The following is a 20,037-nucleotide window of genomic DNA, read 5'->3' on the forward strand; positions in this document are numbered from 1 at the left end:
CCGCTCGGGGTATAGCAGCTGAGGGATATAACATACACTACACCGCTCGGGGTACAGCAGCTGAGGATATAACATACACTTCTCCGCTCGGGGTACAGCAGATGAGGGGTATTGCTGAGGATATAACATACACTACACCGCTCGGGGTACAGCAGCTGAGGGATATAACAGACACAACACCGCTCGGGGTACAGAAGTTGAGGGATATAACAGACCCTACAACGCTCGGGTACAGCAGCTGAGGGATATTGCTGAGGATATAACATACACTACATCGCTCGGTGTACAGCAGCTGAGCGATATTGCTGAGGATATAATATACACTACACCGCTCGGGGTACAGCAGCTGAGGGATATTACTGAGGATATAACATACACTACACCGCTCGGGGTACAGCAGCTGAGGGATATTACTGAGGATATAACATACACTACACCGCTCGGGGTACAGCAGCTGAGGGATATTGCTGAGGATATAACATACACTACACCGCTCGGGATACAGCAGCTTAAGGATATTGCTGAGGATATAACATACACTACACCGCTCGGGGTACAGCAGCTGAGGGATATAACAGACACTACACCGCTCGGGGTACAGCATCTGATGGATATTGCTGAGGATATAACATACACTACACCGTTCGGCGTACAGCAGCTGAGGGACATTCCTGAGGATATAACATACACTACACCGCTCGGGTTACAGCAGCTGAGGGACATTCCTGAGGATATAACATACACTACACTACTTGGGGTACAGCAGCTGAGTGATATTACTGAGGATATAACATACACTACACCGCTTGGGGTACAGCAGCTGAGGGATATTACTGAGGATATAACATACACTACACCGCTCGGGGTACAGCAGCTGAGGGACATTCCTGAGGATATAACATACACTACACTACTTGGGGTACAGCAGCTGAGTGATATTACTGAGGATATAACATACACTACACCGCTCGGGGTACAGCAGCTGAGTGATATTACTGAGGATATAACATACACTACACCGCTCGGGGTACAGCAGCTGAGGGATATTGCTGAGGATATAACATACACTACACCGCTCGGGGTACAGCAGCTGATGGATATAACAGACACTACAGCACTTGGGGTACAGCAGCTAAGGGATATTGCTGAGAATATAACATAAACTACACCGCTCGGGGTACAGCAGCTGAGGGATATAACAGACACTACACAACTCGGGGTACAGCAGCTGAGGGTATAACAGACACTACACCGATCAGGGTACAGTAGCTGAGGGATATTGCTGAGGATATATCATACACCACACCGCTTGGGGAACAGCAGCTGAGGGACCTTCCTGAGGATATAACATACACTACACCGCTCGGGGTACAGCAGCTGAGGGACATTCCTGAGGATATAACATACACTACACCGCTCGGGTTACAGCAGCTGAGGGATATTGCTGAGGGATATAACATACACTACACCGCTCGGGATACAGCAGCTGAGGGTTATTGCTGAGGGATATAACATACAATACACCGCTCGGGGTACAGCAGCTGAGGGTTATTACTGAGGATATAACATACACTACACCGCTCAGGGTACAGCCGCTGAGGGATATTGCTGAGGATATAATATACACTACACAGCTCGGGGTACAGCAGCTGAGCGATATAACATACACTACACCACTCGGGGTTCAGCAGCTGAGGGATATTGCTGTGGATATAACATACAGTACACCGCTCGGGGTACAGCAGCTGAGGGATATTGCTGAGTATATAACATACACTACACCGCTCGGCGTACAGCAGCTGAGTGATATTACTGAGGATATAACATACACTACACCGCTCGGGGTACAGCAGCTGAGGGATATAACAGACACTACACCGTTCGGGGTACAGCAGCTGAGGGATATAACAGACACTACACAACTCGGGGTACAGCAGCTGAGGGTATAACAGACACTACACCGATCAGGGTACAGTAGCTGAGGGATATTGCTGAGGATATAACATACACCACACCGCTCGGGGTACAGCAGCTGAGGGACCTTCCTGAGGATATAACATACACTACACCGCTCGGGGTACAGCAGCTGAGGGACATTCCTGAGGATATAACATACACTACACCACTTGGGGTACAGCAGCTGAGTGATATTACTGAGGATATAACATACACTACACCGCTCGGGTTACAGCAGCTGAGGGATATTGCTGAGGATATAACATACACTACATCGCTCGGGGTACAGCAGCTGAGAGATATTGCTGAGGATATAACATACACTACAGCGCTCGGGGTACCGCCGCTGAGGGATATTGCTGAGGATATAACATACACTACACCGCTCGGGGTACAGCAGCTGAGCGATATAACATACACTACACCACTCGGGGTTCAGCAGCTGAGAGATATTGCTGTGGATATAACATACACTACACCGCTCGGGGTACAGCAGCTGAGGGATATTGCTGAGTATATAACATACACTGCACCGCTCGGGGTACAGAAGCTGAGGGATATTACTGAGGATATAACATACACTACACCGCTCGGGGTACAGCAGCTGAGGTATATTGCTGAGGATATAACATACACTACACCGCTCGGGGTACAGCAGCTGAGGGATATTACATACACTACACCGCTCGGGGTACAGCAGCTGAGGGATATTACATACACTACACCGCTCGGGGTACATCAGCTGAGGGATATAACATACACTACACCGCTCGGGGTACAGCAGCTGAGGATATAACATACACTACTCCGCTCGGGGTACAGCAGATGAGGGATATTGCTGAGGATATAACATACACTACACCGCTCGGGGTACAGCAGCTGAGGGATATAACAGACACAACACCGCTCGGGGTACAGAAGTTGAGGGATATAACAGACCCTACACCGCTCGGGGTACAGCAGCTGAGGGATATTGCTGAGGGATATAACATACACTACACCGCTCGGGATACAGCAGCTGAGGGATATTGCTGAGGATATAACATACACAACACCGCTCGGGATACAGCAGCTAAGGGATATTGCTGAGGGATATAACATACACTACACCGCTCGGGGTACAGCAGCTGAGGGATATTGCTGAGGATATAACATACACTACACCGCTCGGGGTACAGCAGCTGAGGGATATTGCTGAGGATATAACATACACTACACAGCTCTGGGTACAGCAGCTGAGGGATATTGCTGAGGATATAACATACACTACACCGCTCGGGGTACAGCAGCTGAGGGATATTGCTGAGTATTTAACATACACTGCACCGCTCGGGGTACAGCAGCTGAGGGATATTACTGAGGATATAACATACACTACACCGCTCGGGGTACAGCAGCTGAGGGATATTGCTGAGGATATAACATACACTACACCGCTCGGGGCACAGCAGCTGAGGGATATTACATACACTACACCGCTCGGGGTACAGCAGCTGAGGGATATAACATACACTACACCGCTCGGGGTACAGCAGCTGAGGATATAACATACACTACACCGCTCGGGTACAGCAGCTGAGGGATATTACTGAGGATATAACATACACTACACCGCTCGGGGTACAGCAGCTGAGGGATATTGCTGAGTATATAACATACACTGCACCGCTCGGGGTACAGCAGCTGAGGGATATTACTGAGGATATAACATACACTACACCGCTCGGGATACAGCAGCTAAGGGATATTGCTGAGGGATATAACATACACTACACCGCTCGGGGTACAGCAGCTGAGGGATATTGCTGAGGATATAACATACACTACACCGCTCGGGGTACAGCAGCTGAGGGATATTGCTGAGGATATAACATACACTACACAGCTCTGGGTACAGCAGCTGAGGGATATTGCTGAGGATATAACATACACTACACCGCTCGGGGTACAGCAGCTGAGGGATATTGCTGAGTATATAACATACACTGCACCGCTCGGGGTACAGCAGCTGAGGGATATTACTGAGGATATAACATACACTACACCGCTCGGGGTACAGCAGCTGAGGGATATTGCTGAGGATATAACATACACTACACCGCTCGGGGCACAGCAGCTGAGGGATATTACATACACTACACCGCTCGGGGTACAGCAGCTGAGGGATATAACATACACTACACCGCTCGGGGTACAGCAGCTGAGGATATAACATACACTACACCGCTCGGGTACATCAGCTGAGGGATATTGCTGAGGATATAACATACACTACATCGCTCGGTGTACAGCAGCTGAGCGACATTGCTGAGGATATAATATACACTACACCGCTCGGGGTACAGCAGCTGAGGGATATAACCGAGGATATAACATACACTACACCGCTCGGGGTACAGCAGCTTAAGGATATTGCTGAGGATATAACAGACACTACACCGCTCGGGGTACAGCAGCTGAGGGATATTGCTGAGGGATATAACATACACTACAATGCTCGGGATACAGCAGCTGAGGGATATTGCTGAGGGATATAACATACACTACACCGCTTGGGGTACAGCAGCTGAGGGATATTGCTGAGGATATAACATACACTACACGGCTCTGGTACAGCAGCTGAGGGATATAACAGACACAACACCGCTCGGGGTACAGAAGTTGAGGGATATAACAGACCCTACAACGCTCGGGTACAGCAGCTGAGGGATATTGCTGAGGATATAACATACACTACATCGCTCGGTGTACAGCAGCTGAGCGATATTGCTGAGGATATAATATACACTACACCGCTCGGGGTACAGCAGCTGAGGGATATTACTGAGGATATAACATACACTACACCGCTCGGGGTACAGCAGCTGAGGGATATTACTGAGGATATAACATACACTACACCGCTCGGGGTACAGCAGCTGAGGGATATTGCTGAGGATATAACATACACTACACCGCTCGGGATACAGCAGCTTAAGGATATTGCTGAGGATATAACATACACTACACCGCTCGGGGTACAGCAGCTGAGGGATATAACAGACACTACACCGCTCGGGGTACAGCATCTGATGGATATTGCTGAGGATATAACATACACTACACCGTTCGGCGTACAGCAGCTGAGGGACATTCCTGAGGATATAACATACACTACACCGCTCGGGTTACAGCAGCTGAGGGACATTCCTGAGGATATAACATACACTACACTACTTGGGGTACAGCAGCTGAGTGATATTACTGAGGATATAACATACACTACACCGCTTGGGGTACAGCAGCTGAGGGATATTACTGAGGATATAACATACACTACACCGCTCGGGGTACAGCAGCTGAGGGACATTCCTGAGGATATAACATACACTACACTACTTGGGGTACAGCAGCTGAGTGATATTACTGAGGATATAACATACACTACACCGCTCGGGGTACAGCAGCTGAGTGATATTACTGAGGATATAACATACACTACACCGCTCGGGGTACAGCAGCTGAGGGATATTGCTGAGGATATAACATACACTACACCGCTCGGGGTACAGCAGCTGATGGATATAACAGACACTACAGCACTTGGGGTACAGCAGCTAAGGGATATTGCTGAGAATATAACATAAACTACACCGCTCGGGGTACAGCAGCTGAGGGATATAACAGACACTACACAACTCGGGGTACAGCAGCTGAGGGTATAACAGACACTACACCGATCAGGGTACAGTAGCTGAGGGATATTGCTGAGGATATATCATACACCACACCGCTTGGGGAACAGCAGCTGAGGGACCTTCCTGAGGATATAACATACACTACACCGCTCGGGGTACAGCAGCTGAGGGACATTCCTGAGGATATAACATACACTACACCGCTCGGGTTACAGCAGCTGAGGGATATTGCTGAGGGATATAACATACACTACACCGCTCGGGATACAGCAGCTGAGGGTTATTGCTGAGGGATATAACATACAATACACCGCTCGGGGTACAGCAGCTGAGGGTTATTACTGAGGATATAACATACACTACACCGCTCAGGGTACAGCCGCTGAGGGATATTGCTGAGGATATAATATACACTACACAGCTCGGGGTACAGCAGCTGAGCGATATAACATACACTACACCACTCGGGGTTCAGCAGCTGAGGGATATTGCTGTGGATATAACATACAGTACACCGCTCGGGGTACAGCAGCTGAGGGATATTGCTGAGTATATAACATACACTACACCGCTCGGCGTACAGCAGCTGAGTGATATTACTGAGGATATAACATACACTACACCGCTCGGGGTACAGCAGCTGAGGGATATAACAGACACTACACCGTTCGGGGTACAGCAGCTGAGGGATATAACAGACACTACACAACTCGGGGTACAGCAGCTGAGGGTATAACAGACACTACACCGATCAGGGTACAGTAGCTGAGGGATATTGCTGAGGATATAACATACACCACACCGCTCGGGGTACAGCAGCTGAGGGACCTTCCTGAGGATATAACATACACTACACCGCTCGGGGTACAGCAGCTGAGGGACATTCCTGAGGATATAACATACACTACACCACTTGGGGTACAGCAGCTGAGTGATATTACTGAGGATATAACATACACTACACCGCTCGGGTTACAGCAGCTGAGGGATATTGCTGAGGATATAACATACACTACATCGCTCGGGGTACAGCAGCTGAGAGATATTGCTGAGGATATAACATACACTACAGCGCTCGGGGTACCGCCGCTGAGGGATATTGCTGAGGATATAACATACACTACACCGCTCGGGGTACAGCAGCTGAGCGATATAACATACACTACACCACTCGGGGTTCAGCAGCTGAGAGATATTGCTGTGGATATAACATACACTACACCGCTCGGGGTACAGCAGCTGAGGGATATTGCTGAGTATATAACATACACTGCACCGCTCGGGGTACAGAAGCTGAGGGATATTACTGAGGATATAACATACACTACACCGCTCGGGGTACAGCAGCTGAGGTATATTGCTGAGGATATAACATACACTACACCGCTCGGGGTACAGCAGCTGAGGGATATTACATACACTACACCGCTCGGGGTACAGCAGCTGAGGGATATTACATACACTACACCGCTCGGGGTACATCAGCTGAGGGATATAACATACACTACACCGCTCGGGGTACAGCAGCTGAGGATATAACATACACTACTCCGCTCGGGGTACAGCAGATGAGGGATATTGCTGAGGATATAACATACACTACACCGCTCGGGGTACAGCAGCTGAGGGATATAACAGACACAACACCGCTCGGGGTACAGAAGTTGAGGGATATAACAGACCCTACACCGCTCGGGGTACAGCAGCTGAGGGATATTGCTGAGGGATATAACATACACTACACCGCTCGGGATACAGCAGCTGAGGGATATTGCTGAGGATATAACATACACAACACCGCTCGGGATACAGCAGCTAAGGGATATTGCTGAGGGATATAACATACACTACACCGCTCGGGGTACAGCAGCTGAGGGATATTGCTGAGGATATAACATACACTACACCGCTCGGGGTACAGCAGCTGAGGGATATTGCTGAGGATATAACATACACTACACAGCTCTGGGTACAGCAGCTGAGGGATATTGCTGAGGATATAACATACACTACACCGCTCGGGGTACAGCAGCTGAGGGATATTGCTGAGTATTTAACATACACTGCACCGCTCGGGGTACAGCAGCTGAGGGATATTACTGAGGATATAACATACACTACACCGCTCGGGGTACAGCAGCTGAGGGATATTGCTGAGGATATAACATACACTACACCGCTCGGGGCACAGCAGCTGAGGGATATTACATACACTACACCGCTCGGGGTACAGCAGCTGAGGGATATAACATACACTACACCGCTCGGGGTACAGCAGCTGAGGATATAACATACACTACACCGCTCGGGTACAGCAGCTGAGGGATATTACTGAGGATATAACATACACTACACCGCTCGGGGTACAGCAGCTGAGGGATATTGCTGAGTATATAACATACACTGCACCGCTCGGGGTACAGCAGCTGAGGGATATTACTGAGGATATAACATACACTACACCGCTCGGGATACAGCAGCTAAGGGATATTGCTGAGGGATATAACATACACTACACCGCTCGGGGTACAGCAGCTGAGGGATATTGCTGAGGATATAACATACACTACACCGCTCGGGGTACAGCAGCTGAGGGATATTGCTGAGGATATAACATACACTACACAGCTCTGGGTACAGCAGCTGAGGGATATTGCTGAGGATATAACATACACTACACCGCTCGGGGTACAGCAGCTGAGGGATATTGCTGAGTATATAACATACACTGCACCGCTCGGGGTACAGCAGCTGAGGGATATTACTGAGGATATAACATACACTACACCGCTCGGGGTACAGCAGCTGAGGGATATTGCTGAGGATATAACATACACTACACCGCTCGGGGCACAGCAGCTGAGGGATATTACATACACTACACCGCTCGGGGTACAGCAGCTGAGGGATATAACATACACTACACCGCTCGGGGTACAGCAGCTGAGGATATAACATACACTACACCGCTCGGGTACATCAGCTGAGGGATATTGCTGAGGATATAACATACACTACATCGCTCGGTGTACAGCAGCTGAGCGACATTGCTGAGGATATAATATACACTACACCGCTCGGGGTACAGCAGCTGAGGGATATAACCGAGGATATAACATACACTACACCGCTCGGGGTACAGCAGCTTAAGGATATTGCTGAGGATATAACAGACACTACACCGCTCGGGGTACAGCAGCTGAGGGATATTGCTGAGGGATATAACATACACTACAATGCTCGGGATACAGCAGCTGAGGGATATTGCTGAGGGATATAACATACACTACACCGCTTGGGGTACAGCAGCTGAGGGATATTGCTGAGGATATAACATACACTACACGGCTCTGGTACAGCAGCTGAGGGATATTGCTGAGGATATAACAGACACTACAACGCTCTGGGTACAGCAGCTGAGGGATATTACTGAGGACATAACATACACTACACCGCTCGGGGTACAGCAGCTGAGCGATATAACATACACTACACCACTCGGGGTTCAGCAGCTGAGGGATATAACATACACTACATCGCTCGGGGTACAGCAGCTGAGGGATATTGATGAGTATATAACATACACTGCACCGCTCGGGGTACAGCAGCTGAGGGATATTACTGAGGATATAACATACACTACACCGCTCGGGGTACAGCAGCTGAGGGATATTGCTGAGGATATAACATACACTACACCGCTCGGGGTACAGCAGCTGAGGGATATTACATACACTACACCGCTCGGGGTACAGCAGCTGAGGGATATAACATACACTACACCGCTCGGGGTACAGCAGCTGAGGGATATTACTGAGGATATAACATACACTACACCGCTCGGGGTACAGCAGCTGAGGATATAACATACACTACTCCGCTCGGGGTACAGCAGATGAGGGATAGTGCTGAGGATATAACATACACTACACCGCTCGGGGTACAGCAGCTGAGGGATATAACAGACACAACACCACTCGGGGTACAGAAGTTGAGGGATATAACAGACCCTACACCGCTCGGGGACAGCAGCTGAGGGATATTGCTGAGGATATAATATACACTACACCGCTCGGGGTACAGCAGCTGAGGGATATTACTGAGGATATAACATACACTACACCGCTCGGGGTACAGCAGCTTAAGGATATTGCTGAGGATATAACATACACTACACCGCTCGGTGTACAGCAGCTGAGCGATATGGCTGAGGATATAATATACACTACACCGCTCGGGGTACAGCAGCTGAGGGATATTACTGAGGATATAACATACACTACACCGCTCGGGGTACAGCAGCTTAAGGATATTGCTGAGGATATAACATACACTACACCGCTCGGGGTACAGCAGCTGAGGGATATAACAGACACTACACCGCTCGGGGTACAGCAGCTGAGGGATATTGCTGAGGGATATAACATACACTACACCGCTCGGGATACAGCAGCTGAGGGATATTGCTGAGGATATAACATAGACAACACCGCTCGGGGTACAGCAGCTGAGGGATATTGCTGAGGGATATAACATACACTACACCGCTCGGGGTACAGCAGCTGAGGGATATTGCTGAGGATATAACATACACTACACGGCTCTGGGTACAGCAGCTGAGCGATATAACATACACTACACCGATCGGGTTTCAGCAGCTGAGGGCTATTGCTGAGGATATAACAAACACTACACCGCTCGGGTTTCAGCAGCTGAGGGCTATTGCTGAGGATATAACATACACTACACCGCTCGGGTTTCAGCAGCTGAGGGCTATTGCTGAGGATATAACATACACTACACCGCTCGGGGTACAGCAGCTGAGGATATAACATACACAACACCGCTCGGGGTACAGCAGCTGAGGGATATTGCTGAGGATATAACATACACTACACCGCTCGGGGTACAGCAGCTGAGGGATATTGCTGAGGATATAACATACACTACACCGCTCGGGGTACAGCAGCTGAGGGATATTGCTGAGGATATAACATACACTACACCGCTCGGGGTAAAGCAGCTGAGGGATATTGCTGAGGATATAACATACACTACACCGCTCAGGGTACAGCAGCTGAGGGATATTGCTGAGGATATAATATACACTACACCGCTCAGGGTACAGCAGCTGAGGGATATTGCTGAGGATATAACATACACTACACCGCTCGGGGTACAGCAGCTGAGGGATATAACATACACTACACCGCTCGGGGTACAGCAGCTGATGGATATAACAGACACTACACCACTTGGGGTACAGCAGCTAAGGGATATTGCTGAGGATATAACATAAACTACACTGCTCGGGGTACAGCAGCTGAGGGATATAACAGACACTACACCGATCAGGGTACAGCAGCTGAGGGATATTGCTGAGGATATAACATATACTACACCGCTCGGGGTACAGCAGATGAGGGATATAACAGACACTACACCGATCAGGGTACAGCAGCTGAGGGATATTGCTGAGGATATAACATACACTACACTGCTTGGGGTACAGCATCTGATGTATATTGCTGAGGATATAACATACACTACACCGCTCGGCGTACAGCAGCTGAGGGACATTCCTGAGGATATAACATACACTACACCGCTCGGGTTACAGCATCTGAGGGACATTCCTGAGGATATAACATACACTACACCGCTCGGCGTACAGCAGCTGAGGGACATTCCTGAGGATATAACATACACTACACCACTTGGGGTACAGCAGCTGAGTGATATTACTGAGGATATAACATACACTACACCGCTCGGGGTACAGCAGCTGAGGGATATAACATACACTACACCGCTCGGGGTACAGCAGCTGAGGGATACTGCTGAGGATATAACATACACTACACCGCTCGGGGTACAGCAGCTGAGGGATATTGCTGAGGATATAACATACACTACACCGCTCGGGGTACAGCAGCTGATGGATATAACAGACACTACAGCACTTGGGGTACAGCAGCTAAGGGATATTGCTGAGGATATAACATAATCTACACCGCTCGGGGTACAGCAGCTGAGGGATATAACAGACACTACACAACTCGGGGTACAGCAGCTGAGGGTATAACAGACACTACACCGATCAGGGTACAGCAGCTGAGGGACCTTCCTGAGGATATAACATACACTACACCGCTCGGGGTACAGCAGCTGAGGGACATTCCTGAGGATATAACATACACTACACCACTTGGGGTACAGCAGCTGAGGGATATTGCTGAGGATATAACATACACTACACCGCACGGGTTACAGCAGCTGAGGGATATTGCTGAGGGATATAACATACACTACACCGCTTGTGGTATAGCAGCTGAGGATTATTGTTGAGGGATATAACATACACTACACCGCTCGGGGTACAGCATCTGAGGGTTATTGCTGAGGGATATAACATACACTACACCGCTCGGGGTACAGCAGCTGAGGGTTATTGCTGAGGATATAACATACACTACACCGCTCGGGGTACAGCCGCTGAGGGATATTGCTGAGGATATAACATACACTACTCCGCTCGGGTTACAGCAGCTGAGGGATATTGCTGAGGATATAACATACACTACACCGCTCGGGTTACAGCAGCTGAGGGATATAACAGACACTACAGCACTTGGGGTACAGCAGCTAAGGGATATTGCTGAGGATATAACATAATCTACACCGCTCGGGGTACAGCAGCTGAGGGATATAACAGACACTACACAACTCGGGGTACAGCAGCTGAGGGTATAACAGACACTACACCACTCGGGGTACAGCAGCTGAGGGATATAACATACACTACACCGCTCGGGGTACAGCAGCTGAGGGATATAACATACACTACACCGCTCGGGGTACAGCAGCTGAGGATATAACATACACTACTCCGCTCGGGTTACAGCAGCTGAGGGATATTGCTGAGGATATAACATACACTACACCGCTCGGGTTACAGCAGCTGAGGGATATTGCTGTGGATATAACATACAGTACACCGCTCGGGGTACAGCAGCTGAGGGATATTGCTGAGTATATAACATACACTGCACCGCTCGGGGTACAGCAGCTGAGGGATATTACTGAGGATATAACATACACTACACCGCTCGGTGTACAGCAGCTGAGGGATATTGCTGAGGATATAACATACACTACACCGCTCGGGGTACAGCAGCTGAGTGATATTACATACACTACACCGCTCGGGCTACAGCAGCTGAGGGATATAACATACACTACACCGCTCGGGGTACAGCAGCTGAGGGATATAACATACACTACACCGCTCGGGGTACAGCAGCTGAGGATATAACATACACTACTCCGCTCGGGGTACAGCAGATGAGGGATATTGCTGAGGATATAACATACACTACACCGCTCGGGGTACAGCAGCTGAGTGATATTACATACACTACACCGCTCGGGGTACAGCAGCTGAGGGATATAACATACACTACAACGCTCGGGGTACAGCAGCTGAGGGATATAACATACACTACACCGCTCGGGGTACAGCAGGTGAGGATATAACATACACTACTCCGCTCGGGTCACAGAAGCTGAGGGATATTGCTGAGGATATAACATACACTACACCGCTCGGGTTACAGCAGCTGAGGGATATTGCTGAGGTATATAACATACACTACACCGCTTGGGGTATAGCAGCTGAGGGTTATTGCTGAGGGATATAACATACACTACACCGCTCGGGGTACAGCAGCTGAGGATATAACATACACTACACCACTCGGGGTTCAGCAGCTGAGGTATATTGCTGTGGATATTACATACACTACACCGCTCGGGGTACAGCAGCTGAGGGATATTGCTGAGTATATAACATACACTGCACCGCTGGGGGTACAGCAGCTGAGGGATATTACTGAGGATATAACATACACTACACCGCTCGGGGTACAGCAGCTGAGGCATATTGCTGAGGATATAACATACACTACACCGCTCGGGGTACAGCAGCTGAGGGATATTACATACACTACACCGCTCGGGGTACAGCAGCTGAGGGATATAACATACACTACACCGCTTGGGGTACAGCAGCTGAGGGATATAACATACACTACACCGCTCGGGGTACAGCAGCTGAGGATATAACATACACTACTCCGCTCGGGGTACAGCAGATGAGGGATATTGCTGAGGATATAACATACACTACACCGCTCGGGGTACAGCAGCTGAGGGATATAACATACACTACACCGCTCGGGGTACAGCAGCTGAGGGATATAACATACACTACACCGCTCGGGGTACAGCAGCTGAGGGATATTACTGAGGATATAACATACCCTACACCGCTCGGGGACAGCAGCTGAGGGATATTGCTGAGGATATAACATACACTACATCGCTCGGTGTACAGCAGCTGAGCGATATTGCTGAGGATATAATATACACTACACCGCTCGGGGGAAAGCAGCTGAGGGATATTACCGAGGATATAACATACACTACACCGCTCGGGGTACAGCAGCTGAGGGATATTGCTGAGGATATAACATACTCTACACCGCTCGGGGTACAGCAGCTTAAGGATATTGCTGAGGATATAACATACACTACACCGCTCGGGGTACAGCAGCTGAGGATATAACATACACTACTCCGCTCGGGGTACAGCAGATGAGGGATATTGCTGAGGATATAACATACACTACACCGCTCGGGGTACAGCAGCTGAGGGATATTACATACACTACACCGCTCGGGGTACAGCAGCTGAGGGATATAACATACACTACACCGCTTGGGGTACAGCAGCTGAGGGATATAACATACACTACACCGCTCGGGGTACAGCAGGTGAGGATATAACATACACTACTCCGCTCGGGTCACAGCAGCTGAGGGATATTGCTGAGGATATAACATACACTACACCGCTCGGGTTACAGCAGCTGAGGGATATTGCTGAGGTATATAACATACACTACACCGCTTGGGGTATAGCAGCTGAGGGTTATTGCTGAGGGATATAACATACACTACACCGCTCGGGGTACAGCAGCTGAGCGATATAACATACACTACACCGCTCGGGGTACAGCAGCTGAGGGATATTGCTGAGTATATAACATACACTGCACCGCTCGGGGTACAGCAGCTGAGGGATATTACTGAGGATATAACATACACTACACCGCTCGGGGTACAGCAGCTGAGGCATATTGCTGAGGATATAACATACACTACACCGCTCGGGGTACAGCAGCTGAGGGATATTACATACACTACACCGCTCGGGGAACAGCAGCTGAGGGATATAACATACACTACACCGCTTGGGGTACAGCAGCTGAGGGATATAACATACACTACACCGCTCGGGGTACAGCAGCTGAGGATATAACATACACTACTCCGCTCGGGGTACAGCAGATGAGGGATATTGCTGAGGATATAACATACACTACACCGCTCGGGGTACAGCAGCTGAGGGATATAACAGACACAACACCGCTCGGGGTACAGAAGTTGAGGGATATAACAGACCCTACACCGCTCGGGGACAGCAGCTGAGGGATATTGCTGAGGATATAACATACACTACATCGCTCGGTGTACAGAAGCTGAGCGATATTGCTGAGGATATAATATACAGTACACCGCTCGGGGTACAGCAGCTGAGGGATATTACCGAGGATATAACATACACTACACCGCTCGGGGTACAGCAGCTGAGGGATATTGCTGAGGATATAACATACTCTACACCGCTCGGGGTACAGCAGCTTAAGGATATTGCTGAGGATATAACATACACTACACCGCTCGGGGTACAGCAGCTGAGGGATATAACAGACACTACACCGCTCGGGGTACAGCAGCTGAGGGATATTGCTGAGGGATATAACATACACTACAACGCTCGGGATACAGCAGCTGAGGGATACTGCTGAGGATATAACATACACTACACCGCTCGGGGTACAGCAGCTGAGGGATATTGCTGAGGATATAACATACACTACACCGCTCGGGGTACAGGAGCTGATGGATATAACAGACACTACAGCACTTGGGGTACAGCAGCTAAGGGATATTGCTGAGGATATAACATAAACTACACCGCTCGGGGTACAGCAGCTGAGGGATATAACAGACACTACACAACTCGGGGTACAGCAGCTGAGGGTATAACAGACACTACACCGACCAGGGTACAGTAGCTGAGGGATATTGCTGAGGATATAACATACACCACACCGCTCGGGGTACAGCAGCTGAGGGACCTTCCTGAGGATATAACATACACTACACCGCTCGGGGTACAGCAGCTGAGGGACATTCCTGAGGATATAACATACACTACACCACTTGGGGTACAGCAGCTGAGGGATATTGCTGAGGATATAACATACACTACACCGCACGGGTTACAGCAGCTGAGGGATATTGCTGAGGGATATAACATACACTACACCGCTTGGGGTATAGCAGCTGAGGATTATTGCTGAGGGATATAACATACACTACACCGCTCGGGGTACAGCATCTGAGGGTTATTGCTGAGGGATATAACATACACTACACCGCTCGGGGTACAGCAGCTGAGGTTTATTGCTGAGGATATAACATACACTACACCGCTCGGGGTACAGCCGCTGAGGGATATTGCTGAGGATATAACATACACTACACAGCTCGGGGTACAGCAGCTGAGCGATATAACATTCACTACACCACTCGGGGTTCAGCAGCTGAGGGATATTGCTGTGGATATAACATACACTACACCGCTCGGGGTACAGCAGCTGAGGGATATTGCTGTGTATATAACATACACTACACCGCTCGGGGTACAGCAGCTGAGGGATATTACTGAGGATATAACATACACTACACCGCTCGGGGTACAGCAGCTGAGTGATATTACATACACTACACCGCTCGGGGTACAGCAGCTGAGGGATATAACATACACTACACCGCTCGGGGTACAGCAGCTGAGGGATATAACATACACTACACCGCTCGGGGTACAGCAGCTGAGGATATAACATACACAACTCCGCTCGGGGTACAGCAGATGAGGGATATTGCTGAGGATATAACATACACTACACCGCTCGGGGTACAGCAGCTGAGTGATATTACATACACTACACCGCTCGGGGTACAGCAGCTGAGGGATATAACATACACTACACCGCTCGGGGTACAGCAGCTGAGGGATATAACATACACTACACTGCTCGGGGTACAGCAGCTGAGGATATAACATACACTACTCCGCTCGGGTTACAGCAGCTGAGGGATATTGCTGAGGATATAACATACACTACACCGCTCGGGTTACAGCAGCTGAGGGATATTGCTGTGGATATAACATACAGTACACCGCTCGGGGTACAGCAGCTGAGGGATATTGCTGAGTATATAACATACACTGCACCGCTCGGGGTACAGCAGCTGAGGGATATTACTGAGGATATAACATACACTACACCGCTCGGGGTACAGCAGCTGAGGGATATTGCTGAGGATATAACATACACTACACCGCTCGGGGTACAGCAGCTGAGTGATATTGCTGAGGATATAACATACAGTACACCGCTCGGGGTACAGCAGCTGAGGGATATTACTGAGGATATAACATACACTACACCGCTCGGGGTACAGCAGCTGAGGGATATTGCTGAGGATATAACATACACTACACCGCTCGGGTTACAGCAGCTGAGGGATATTGCTGTGGATATAACATACAGTACACCGCTCGGGGTACAGCAGCTGAGGGATATTGCTGAGTATATAACATACACTGCACCACTCGGGGTACAGCAGCTGAGGGATATTACTGAGGATATAACATACACTACACCGCTCGGGGTACAGCAGCTGAGGGATATTGCTGAGGATATAACATACACTACACCGCTCGGGGTACAGCAGCTGAGTGATATTACATACACTACACCGCTCGGGCTACAGCAGCTGTGGGATATAACATACTCTACACCGCTCGGGGTACAGCAGCAGAGGGATATAACATACACTACACCGCTCGGGGTACAGCAGCTGATGATATAACATACACTACTCCGCTCGGGGTAGAGCAGATGAGGGATATTGCTGAGGATATAACATACACTACACCGCTCGGGGTACAGCAGCTGAGTGATATTACATACACTACACCGCTCGGGGTACAGCAGCAGAGGGATATAACATACACTACAACGCTCGGGGTACAGCAGCTGAGGGATATAACATACACTACACCGCTCGGGGTACAGCAGGTGAGGATATAACATACACTACTCCGCTCGGGTCACAGCAGCTGAGGGATATTGCTGAGGATATAACATACACTACACCGCTCGGGTTACAGCAGCTGAGGGATATTGCTGAGGTATATAACATACACTACACCGCTTGGGGTATAGCAGCTGAGGTTTATTGCTGAGGGATATAACATACACTACACCACTCGGGGTACAGCAGCTGAGGGATATAACATACACTACACCGCTCGGGGTACAGCAGCTGAGGGATATTGCTGAGGATATAACATACACTACACCGCTTGGGGTATAGCAGCTGAGGGTTATTGCTGAGGGATATAACATACACTACACCGCTCGGGGTACAGCAGCTGAGCGATATAACATACACTACACCACTCGGGGTTCAGCAGCTGAGGTATATTGCTGTGGATATAACATACACTACACCGCTCGGGGTACAGCAGCTGAGGGATATTGCTGAGTATATAACATACACTGCACCGCTCGGGGTACAGCAGCTGAGGGATATTACTGAGGATATAACATACACTACACCGCTCGGGGTACAGCAGCTGAGGCATATTGCTGAGGATATAACATACACTACACCGCTCGGGGTACAGCAGCTGAGGGATATTACATACACTACACCGCTCGGGGTACAGCAGCTGAGGGATATAACATACACTACACCGCTTGGGGTACAGCAGCTGAGGGATATAACATACACTACACCGCTCGGGGTACAGCAGCTGAGGATATAACATACACTACTCCGCTCGGGGTACAGCAGATGAGGGATATTGCTGAGGATATAACAGACACTACACCGTTCGGGGTACAGCAGCTGAGGGATATAACAGACACAACACCGCTCGGGGTACAGAAGTTGAGGGATATAACAGACCCTACACCGCTCGGGGACAGCAGCTGAGGGATATTGCTGAGGATATAACATACACTACATCGCTCGGTGTACAGCAGCTGAGCGATATTGCTGAGGATATAATATACAGTACACCGCTCGGGGTACAGCAGCTGAGGGATATTACCGAGGATATAACATACACTACACCGCTCGGGGTACAGCAGCTGAGGGATATTGCTGAGGATATAACATACTCTACACCGCTCGGGGTACAGCAGCTTAAGGATATTGCTGAGGATATAACATACACTACACCGCTCGGGGTACAGCAGCTGAGGGATATAACAGACACTACACCGCTCGGGGTACAGCAGCTGAGGGATATTGCTGAGGGATATAACATACACTACAACGCTCGGGATACAGCAGCTGAGGGATACTGCTGAGGATATAACATACACTACACCGCTCGGGGTACAGCAGCTGAGGGATATTGCTGAGGATATAACATACACTACACCGCTCGGGGTACAGCAGCTGATGGACATAACAGACACTACAGCAGTTGGGGTACAGCAGCTAAGGGATATTGCTGAGGATATAACATAAACTACACCGCTCGGGGTACAGCAGCTGAGGGATATAACAGACACTACACAACTCGGGGTACAGCAGCTGAGGGTATAACAGACATTACACCGACCAGGGTACAGTAGCTGAGGGATATTGCTGAGGATATAACATACACCACACCGCTCGGGGTACAGCAGCTGAGGGACCTTCCTGAGGATATAACATACACTACACCGCTCGGGGTACAGCAGCTGAGGGACATTCCTGAGGATATAACATACACTACACCACTTGGGGTACAGCAGCTGAGGGATATTGCTGAGGATATAACATACACTACACCGCACGGGTTACAGCAGCTGAGGGATATTGCTGAGGGATATAACATACACTACACCGCTTGGGGTATAGCAGCTGAGGATTATTGCTGAGGGATATAACATACACTACACCGCTCGGGGTACAGCATCTGAGGGTTATTGCTGAGGGATATAACATACACTACACCGCTCGGGGTACAGCAGCTGAGGGTTATTGCTGAGGGATATAACATACACTACACCGCTCGGGGTACAGCATCTGAGGGTTATTGCTGAGGGATATAACATACACTACACAGCTCGGGGTACAGCAGCTGAGTGATATAACATACACTACACCGCTCGGGGTACAGCAGCTGAGGGATATAACATACACT

This window comes from Hemitrygon akajei, chromosome 2 (genome assembly GCF_048418815.1).
Source record: "Hemitrygon akajei chromosome 2, sHemAka1.3, whole genome shotgun sequence".
NCBI lineage: Eukaryota > Metazoa > Chordata > Chondrichthyes > Myliobatiformes > Dasyatidae > Hemitrygon > Hemitrygon akajei.